This window comes from Dipodomys merriami, unplaced genomic scaffold, assembly GCF_024711535.1.
Source record: "Dipodomys merriami isolate MVZ:Mamm:240054 unplaced genomic scaffold, mDipMer1.0.p SCAF_414, whole genome shotgun sequence".
In the NCBI taxonomy this organism is placed as follows: domain Eukaryota; kingdom Metazoa; phylum Chordata; class Mammalia; order Rodentia; family Heteromyidae; genus Dipodomys; species Dipodomys merriami.
Genome location: NW_027205760.1, coordinates 235,440 through 245,000, shown reverse-complemented (window position 1 = coordinate 245,000; position 9,561 = coordinate 235,440).

The following is a 9,561-nucleotide window of genomic DNA, read 5'->3' as shown; positions in this document are numbered from 1 at the left end:
CGCTGCTGATCCTGTAGAATTGGCAAAAGACTTTCATAGATTGTATCATGTACCTGCTAAAACCCTTAGGAAAAGATATAATTTGTCCAGGCATGTGGCAAGAGATATTGTTAAAGCCTGTATATCTTGTGTTACCTTTCTTCATCCTCCCCATATGGGGGTAAACCCCAGGGGGTTGAGACCAAACGCCCTATGGCAAATGGATGTTACTCATCTGACGGAATTTGGTAAGTTGAAATATTTACATGTGTCTGTGGACACCTTTTCTGGTGTCATTCATGCCACACCTTTGGCAGGAGAAAAGGTGTCTCACGTCAGAATACACTGCTTAGAAGCTTGGGCAGCTTGGGGAAAGCCCCTTAGACTTAAGACGGATAATGGCCCTGCTTATACTTCCCATGGTTTTCGCGCCTTTTGCGCCCAAATGCAGGTTGCCCACACCACCGGATTGCCCTACAATCCTCAAGGACAAGGTATAGTGGAAAGAGCTAATCGAAGCATAAAAGAAATGCTTCAAAAGCAAAAAGGGGGAGTTGCTGAGTCCGCGTCCCCCAGGGAAAGACTTTCTCTTGCGCTCTTTACCCTTAATTTTTTAATTCTAAATGACAATGATCAGTCTGCCGCAGATCGGCATATGACAAGAGACTCCATGGATACTAAAGACATGGTTATGTGGAAGGATGTTATTAATAATAAATGGTATGGACCGGATCCGGTAATAACGAGATCCAGGGGAGCTGTTTGTGTTTTTCCACAGAGTCAAGAAGTACCTCACTGGGTGCCAATGAGACTGACCAGGCCGGTGGAGACTGCAGAAAAACCCCCCTCTTGAAGATGCAGCTGATCTCCCTGCTGTTAGCAACAGTGCTAATAGCAATCCTTGTGATAGCTAAACCAATGATGCTGTGGGCTGTTACAATTTACTGACTGGATTGCCTCTGCAGTGTCCTTTTCCAAAGAGCGGGTGGGAGTCGGAATGTTTTTAGCCTGCTGCTTGGGAGGATGCGTGGTCTGCCTATGGTTGGTCTGTCGCCTTCGAGCCCAAACCAGAAGGTACAAGGTTGTTATCTTGCAAGCATTAGCCGCTTTGGAGAGTGGATCCTCACCCCAGATCTGGCTGTCGGCCCTAAGAGGCAGTTAAGCCTTACCATTCTGCATAGCCTTAGCACCCCGAGGGATCAGGGGATCCCATTGCACCGGGACAGGTATGCAACTTGCAATTTGGGACAGGGTGCAAGGCAAGTGCACTGCACTTGAGGAGATGGTTCTCATCTCCTCAAGAAGAGCATGCTGGGTTGCAAGTGGGTTGATGCCCAAGATCCCACCTCTGCAAAAAAGGCATCAGACGGGCCTGGTCATCACTGGGGAAGGTGCGCCCCTCAGGCGAAGGCCAGTGCAAGGTCCTAATGTTTTAGACCGAGGCCCAACCTCTACTCTTACCTGTTGCCATAAAACAAAGCAGGGGGAACTGTAGGGAGCCGAAGCGAGACTCCGCCCACTCCCTTGCAGCTTTGAGGTAACCACCCCAGACGGTGCTTGGCGGGACGCCTGGGCTGTGCGCGTGCACGAGCCAGGTAGAGTCCCCAGCCAATCCCATGACACCTGGTGACGGTGAAAGGCAGGCGACCAACAATAGAAAGACCCGCGTTCCGATTCTCCTATATAAGCGGCTGTGTTTCGGGTGCACGCTCTCTCGCGCCTAAGCTCTCCTACAACTAAAAGGCTCTCCAATAAAGCGTGATCTGAGAAGACTCCTGGTGTGGTGGTCGTTTTTCCTCGCTGGTCGAGTAGACAGTCACTACACAGGCTAGCTTTGAATCTTGATTGATCCTCAGGTCTCAGAGCCTTGAGTAGCTAGGATTATAGGCATGAGCCACTGGACCCCAGCTGCAAGGCTGTGTTTTCATAATCTCTTCTGTTCTAAAAGCTGTCTTCTTGCCCTGGCCTAGATCTCTGACCTCCACATCAGCTCCCAGCAGCCCATGACTGTGTGAAGAACATAAAGCTCAAACCAGATCCCATTTCTTTTTCCTCAGGGGAGGAGGTTATGTTTCATCTGAAGCCAGGGTTAGGAGGGGTAGCTGTAGATGGGTGCTCAGCTGGAGAGAGGTAGTCTGTTTTAGCCAAGAAAGAAACTGTGGCCAGATGGTAATAACTCATGCTCTCATATTCATAGCTCCTCAGGAGTCTGAGATATGAGGATTGTCATTCAGAGGCAGCCCAGCTAGAAAAGTCTGTGAGACTCTCTTCTGCAAATAACCACCTGAAAGCTGGAAGAAAAGCTGTGGCTTAACTGGTAGAGTGCTAGCCCTGAATGAAAAAAGTAAGGGACAGAGCCCAAGCGCTGAGATCAAGCCCTAGTCCCAAGATGCTTATGCACACACTCACAGACACACACACACACACACACACACACACACACACACACACACACACACACACACACAACACAACACACACAGGAAGGTGGTTATGATGAGCTGAACTAGAACTGGGGGCAGTCCTGAGGCAGAGTCACAGTAAACTCTCAAGAGATACATCCATGTTCAGGGCCACAGGACCACGGGATGGACAGTACGGATGCTCGTTTGTAGTCGGCCCACGATTGCAGACCTTCATCTGTCCCTGAGCACTGGTGAGGTGAGGAAAGCATGCCTCTAAGCCCTTGGACTCCAGGGATATCGACTGCTACAAGCAGCAACCAGGTGGCTGTGAATTCCTGAGACAAATTCACACTCTTGTGATACCCGCATGAGTGGGCATTACCTGGTATGATATCTTGCAGCTTCTGCCCCTCCTGGCCCAGAACCGTTGTCTGAGATGTAAATTTACTGCTCAGATATACATTACACCCACGATAGATGCCATTCTGATTATCTCCATGCCCCAAGGCTCAACCCTTCTCTGGTACTGTCGCTTGCTCTATAGGTAATGGCCTCCAAACAGGCTGCTCTCAAGACTTGTAGGACACCTAGACATTGGGAGACACTCAGTGGCCCACTGGAAAGTAATCTGCCTAGAGCAACAGAGGGAGGTCCAAGCAGGCCAGGTGTTGGTCATGGGGCTTGAACTCTGGGCCTGGGCGCCGTAACCAAGCTCTTCAGCTGATCACTGGAGCTACAGAGCCACTTCCAGTTTTCTGAAGGTTCCTTGGAGATCAGAGTCTCTAGGATTCCTAATTGGGCTGGCTTTGAACAGTGATCCTTACATCTCAGCCTCCTGAGGAGGTAGGAGGACAGGTGTGAGCCACCGGTGCACGGCTGATCTGGCCTTTCACCACAATAGACTAGGAGCTCCTTAAAGCTTTTCTTTATTTTATCTGTACGCGGGCTTGTACTCACAGCCTGGGCTCTGGTCTCTTAACATTTTCCCTCAAGGTTAGCACTCTACCACTTGAGCCACAACTCCATTTCTGGCTTTTGGTAATTAGTTAGCAAGAAGAGCCTCACAAACTTTCTTTCCCTGAGCTGGCTTGACCCACAATCTCTTTCTCAGTCTCCTGAATAGCTAGGATTTACAGGGGTTGAACCACCACTGGCATTGGGCTAGAAGCTTTTCTTAAGCAAGCTTTCTTCCCTGAGTTTGCCTTGACTCCTCCATGCAAAGGAAGTCTGAGGGTCAGGAGCTGTGAAAAATAAGCATCCAGCCACAGAAAATGGCTGGGGTACCTGGTAAAAAGCAAGCTAATCTTCCCCCTGGGCTCCATTCTGGGACCCGACTGTGTACCCTACCTGTGACTCAAGTACAAACCTTCACACAGCCTTGAATGTCCTCCCAAACTTGTCTGAAGCCACAGAACCTTCATCCCAAACACACCATCTGCTCTACACCACACCTCAGGACCTTTGCCCATGTTGGACCTTCTGCCTGAGACCTTCTCTCCTGAATCCACATCTTAGAACTCCTGTGGAATTTTGGCACTGATTATATCACCTCGTGGAGCAAGTCTTTCCTTCCCTTCTCCCTCTTCTTTTTAATATTGAGTTGCTAGAGATGGAACTTTTGCAGGCTTACTGGCAAATGCTCTGTTGGTGTGTGTGTGTGTGTGTGTGTGTGTGAGAGAGAGAGAGAGAGAGAGAGAGAGAGAGAGAGAGAGAGAGAGAGAGAGAGAGAGAGAGAGAGAGAGAGAGAGAGAGAGAGAGAGAGAGAGAGAGAGAGAGAGAGAGAGAGAGAGAGAGAGAGAGAGAGAGAGAGAGAGTGTGTGAGTGTGTGCCTGTGCATGCCAGTTCTGGGGTTTTAATTCATGGCATGCATGCTATCCTATCCTTGAGTTTTTGTGCTCAATGCTAGCACTCTACTACTTGGGCCACAGCTCTACTTCTGGCTTTTTGGATGCTTAATTGGAGAAAAATGTCTCATATAGACTTTCTTGCTTGCAATTGGGATCCTCAGATCTCAGCCTCCTGGGTAGCTTACAGGGGTGAGCCACCTGCACCTGCCATCTACCCTACCTCTTACCTATAACCTCGGTCCTCCTCTGAGTCCCAGAAGAATATGTCTCACCAGGCTCACTTTTTTGCCAGTCTTTGGGCTTGAACTCAGGTTCTGGGCATGTTTCTGAGCTTCTTTGGCTCAAGGCTAGCACTCTATCACTTAAGCCACAGTGCTACTTTTGGCTTTTTCTGTTTGTGTGCTACTGAGCAATCAAACTCAGGACTTAGTGTGTGCTAGGTAAGCACTCTACCACTAAGCCATATTCACAGACCAAGGCTCACTTCTAATAGGAATTATGAGGGTGAGATTGATTGGCATACCCCTTTCGGCATAGATATTGCTGACTATTTCTTATCTTTGCCAAGATTTGGGACCAGCCTGTGACTCAGCAATGAGGAATGATGAATGAGTGATAGCCACCATGCCCCAGAGGTCTAGTCTCACATTCTACAGAGGGATAGAGAATATGGAGCCAGAAACTTTGACAAGTCCTACAGTGTAGGTATTATGGTCTCCCTGGAAGCAGTGGCTGGCTGCTAGGTGTCCCATCATGCTTCATTTATTAAATGGCAGAAAAGGATGCTATGTTCAAGCTTCCAGCTCAGACTTTGTACAATTCAAGGCTTGTCCCAGCTTGCCCAGGTTGGAGAGTTGGGCATGAGCAACCTGCTGAATACCTTTCATCCATCCATCATCCATCCATACACAGAGACAAGGAGTTATTGCCTCTATTTTTGGGGTGGGGACAGTTCCAGGTTTGTACTATGAGCCTAGACCCTGTCCCTGAGCTCCTTTGCTCAAAGGTAATACTGGGCCCTTGAGCCACAGCCCAATTCATGTTCGTTTTTTTTTTTTCTGTGATCTCTTAGAAATAAGAATGTCTTGGACTTTCCTGTCCTGGTTGAATTCAAATTGGCCTTCTCTATATCTTAGCCTCCTGACAAGTTAGGATTACAGGCAGGAGCCCGTGGCTCCTGGGTTTCTTTTCTTGTTCTTTTTTGTAATCATAACAATCTGAAGTTTTCACGCTGTCATTTCAATGGTTTGCATTATAAATAAACTGCCCAAGCCTGGAGTTTGAATGCCAAGACTGCCACCCACAAATTGAAGGTGATCCTGACAAACTCATTCCTATTCATGTGAATGTTAATGGAATGCTATAAAAGTAATTATTAAATTTGAAATTAAATATGATTCTAATTTAGAATGCCACATAAAAATTATTGGATTTATATCTTCGATTCTAGCACCATGGTATGATTCCCCTAATGGAAGGTTATTGACTAATTTTAATTAATGCTTTTATAAATATTCAAACATGATACTTCATTAAATGGAGTCATAATTTGAAAATTGATAATTGTTTATTATATATATCATTTAATATCCTCACATTCCCTCTCTCTGCATATATATCTACATGTCTGTCTATCTATCTATCTATCTATCTATCTATCTATCTATCTATCTATCTATCTATCTATCTATCTATCTATCTATATTGGGTATTCCTGTGGCTTGATCACAGGTCCTCAAAACTTTCTGGCAGCTCAGGTTGCTAGAGGCTTCTGTGCTAAGACTGTGACCCCATTTAAGGATTGGCCATTGTAGGCTATAAGTTCAAATCTCAGCATGTCCAAAAATTTATTCGTGGAGTAAGAAGTCAATTTTGACACATTTTTTTTCCTTTTCTGTGAAAGTCCAGGGTCTCAGTATGATGTATAATCCATATGCAAATATATCTTATGTGATATGATGTAATAAAAGAACTGTTATATGTGTAATAATACTAAATAAATAAGGGTAATAAACATCATATGCACTAAACCCATGTATGTAAATAGATCTTATATATTAATATTATTTTTTCCAGTGCTGGGGCTTCATTTCATGCTCTGGGAACTGGTCTGAATTTCTTGTCTTCAAGGATGGTGAGCCTTTCCCCTTCATCCACAGTGCCACAAAGTTATCCAGACCCTGAGTTCAAATACAAGGCCTGCCAGAAAAATAGTGCAAATTCCAAATCCGGGTATTATTATTATTATTATTATTATTATTATTATTATTATTATTATTGTTAGCCGAGCACAGGGCTTGCTCTCAGGTCTTGGCACCTCTGCCACAGCCTAGCCTTGGATCCTAGGACCTGAGTTCAAATCTTGGGGCTGCTCCTTTTTTTTCTTTTGTATTGTGACCATTCTGGATGTAAATGATAAGGCAAAGAAAGAGTACATGACTTTGCATTGCTGATGTTTGGCGGACTATTAAGGAAGCCATAGCTGAAACTGGCAAGTTAGGTGTGGATGATCAGTGTACCCTGATAATGACGTTATAATGGAAAAGGAAAAAAAGTTTAGATATATTTGAAGCTTTATTCCCCACATTGAATACATAATAATAGACAGCGTTGGATTATATACATCAAGAATAACAAGTGGAGAGTTTCAATATCAAGAAATACAATCACATAAACAGGTAGAGACAGTAAAAACTCTAATGTTATTCCTGCAGTCTCTCTAATATATACTCACTTTTCGTGGTGGTATTTTTTCTTATAAGTAAAATTATTTATTTCCAGATTTTGATGGACTAAGATGTAGTTTTCAACTTAGTGTGATTTGTTCAAATAACATTCTCATATAGATACTATTCAATAACCAATGTTTTCTAGATATATTGAGAGAATGTTCAATACAGCTGTATACACATGACATAATTTACCTAATAACACGTACATATCTGTAGTTGCCTTAAAAGGACACAGTTCTTAGAGCCAGGAGCTAAAATTTATTTTTATTTCTGCATGAAACAATTTGTGACTTTATATCAGCAAACTGAATTTGACTCTTTCCTTATTTGTAAGCTAAGGTGGAAAATGTAAGGACTCTTCACTTTTCTTTTTTCTTGCTCTAGAAGTCAACAAATATATTCTTCAATATTTCTGGTAGATTACATCCATTTACAGATAAGAAATGTAAGGCCAACAGTCAATACTGAGTAAATAATGATACTAGAATTTGTGTCTGAACTCTTCACTCTGTGTGCTTACAAGGAGAATAATTTGGTGATGGAGAGGACCAATATGAAAATACTATGGGGAAAAAGCATGCTTTGTAAATAGTTGTTTTAGGACTAGGTGACCAGTGATTAGTACTTGAAACAGGCTTGTGTCAGGGGCATAAAAAGGAGTACATAGAAATCATATTAGTGAGAGAAATTGAGAAAACCTTCATCATACATCTGACCTAATGTACGGGAATAGAAGGGTAAGGAGAAATCTAAAGGGCTTCTACATCTCTGGCCAGGCAACTGTGTGAGTGATATTCTTGGTGATAAGGACTACATGTGCAAATGATGGATGCAGGGGGAAAAACCCTCTGATAGTTCTAAAGTTTTTATTAAACAGATGGAAAAATAGGTCTGTTTTGACATCACGAAAATATCCACCACCATGAATGTGAAAAACAGTAATAAAATCGGGTGAATTATTAAAGGGAAGAGGTAAAGGAAAGTTCTGACACAAGTGTGAGCAATATGAGCAACAGTGTGAACAATTTCGAAGAAAGAGATAAATAAGGAAACAAAAATGTAATAAAAACAGATTTACGGAAGTAAAGAAAGGATAGAATTTGTAAGAAGGTATTGAAGGAAACACACTATTTGGATATGAAAATTAAAAGGATATAAACAAGTTCAATAAGAACAGTGTTTTGGTGAAAGTCGTTTTGATAAAATTTTGGGATATAAATATGAAGACATAAAATTCTTGATCCATGAATTCAACAGAGCCTATTAATTTTACGTGTTGGGAACAAATGCTTTTATCCTGACCTTAGAAGAATTATACAGATATAACTCTCTTGAACTATATTTAGAATGATTTTGAGAATATTTTTGAAGACTTTGTTTAGCCACGAGATTATAGATTGAACTACAGCACAAGTGACCTATGTATTCACATTTGTTTGGGATTTTATTGAAATATCTTTAGATATGTTTGGATATCTTATAAGCCTACTTATTATAAATGTAGAAAAAGAAACACCAAGTATTAGGTTGAACATACAGCTTTACTGATGTTACTGAAAACTCCTCAAGTTGATTTTTCTTTAGAACAGAAAATGCTACAATAGCCATTGACCCATCATAAGTGCCATACACTCTACTTAAGTCATTGTTAGAGATATCTCCATACTGAAATAACTCTGTCAATCAACCTGCCAGAAATTATTATGTGTAGGAAGTGCTCTTATATACTTCAAGTTTTATTGAATGGAAGAGTTCAGACATTACCGTTCCCACTAAGATTAAATGCTTAAAAAGGTAAGACATTTTGCTTTAATGCCTTTCTTTCATTTTCTCATACACATTTGGAAGTAGGGAATGATTCTGATAATACAATGGTGACGTGTATCAACACAACATCTATGATCTAGTCTTAATTTGGTTAGTTACTAATTGGCTCCAAAGTTTGTGGATATTTATATTTCTCCTGGGCAAATTGAGCTCCAAAAAATGTCCCAAAGAAGCGTTTCAATTCTAGTATCGCTGTTTTTTTCAAATTGCTTTACATTCTACATTCTCTAATGTGGACATAGGGTTATACTGTGGAAGTTTTCTCCTCAGAGAGGGAGTACTACTCTATTGCTAAATATGGACAAAGTACCTTCTTACATAGACTGGGTGTGTGCAAACAAGAAGTGGTAGTTGAACCATATTCTTAGAAGTTTGTACAGATGAAATGGCAATAGGGCAACTATAAACTCAAAAGGAATGTATAAAAAAGAAGGAAGGCACAAAGTCGAATATTCCAAGGAAATGCTGAAGTGTGAATTCAAATTATGTGCTCAGGTATGATGGTGTTTTCAAAGTACAGCTTCAGAAAATGTAGTTGGATACCGTGAGAAAAACTGTTTTAAATTATTCTGAGTTAATTGTACAAATAGAATCCCCTAACTCTGACTCTATTTAGCCAAAATATCATCAACATAGGGACTATTTCCAAGTGCAAAGTGAGAAAAAAAGGGCTCATTACAGTTAGAGTTTAGGTTGAAGTAATGACAATCACATAACTGTTCTTATGACTTCTTTATTTTAAAGCATTAAAGTAGGAAAAAGCCAAGTAAA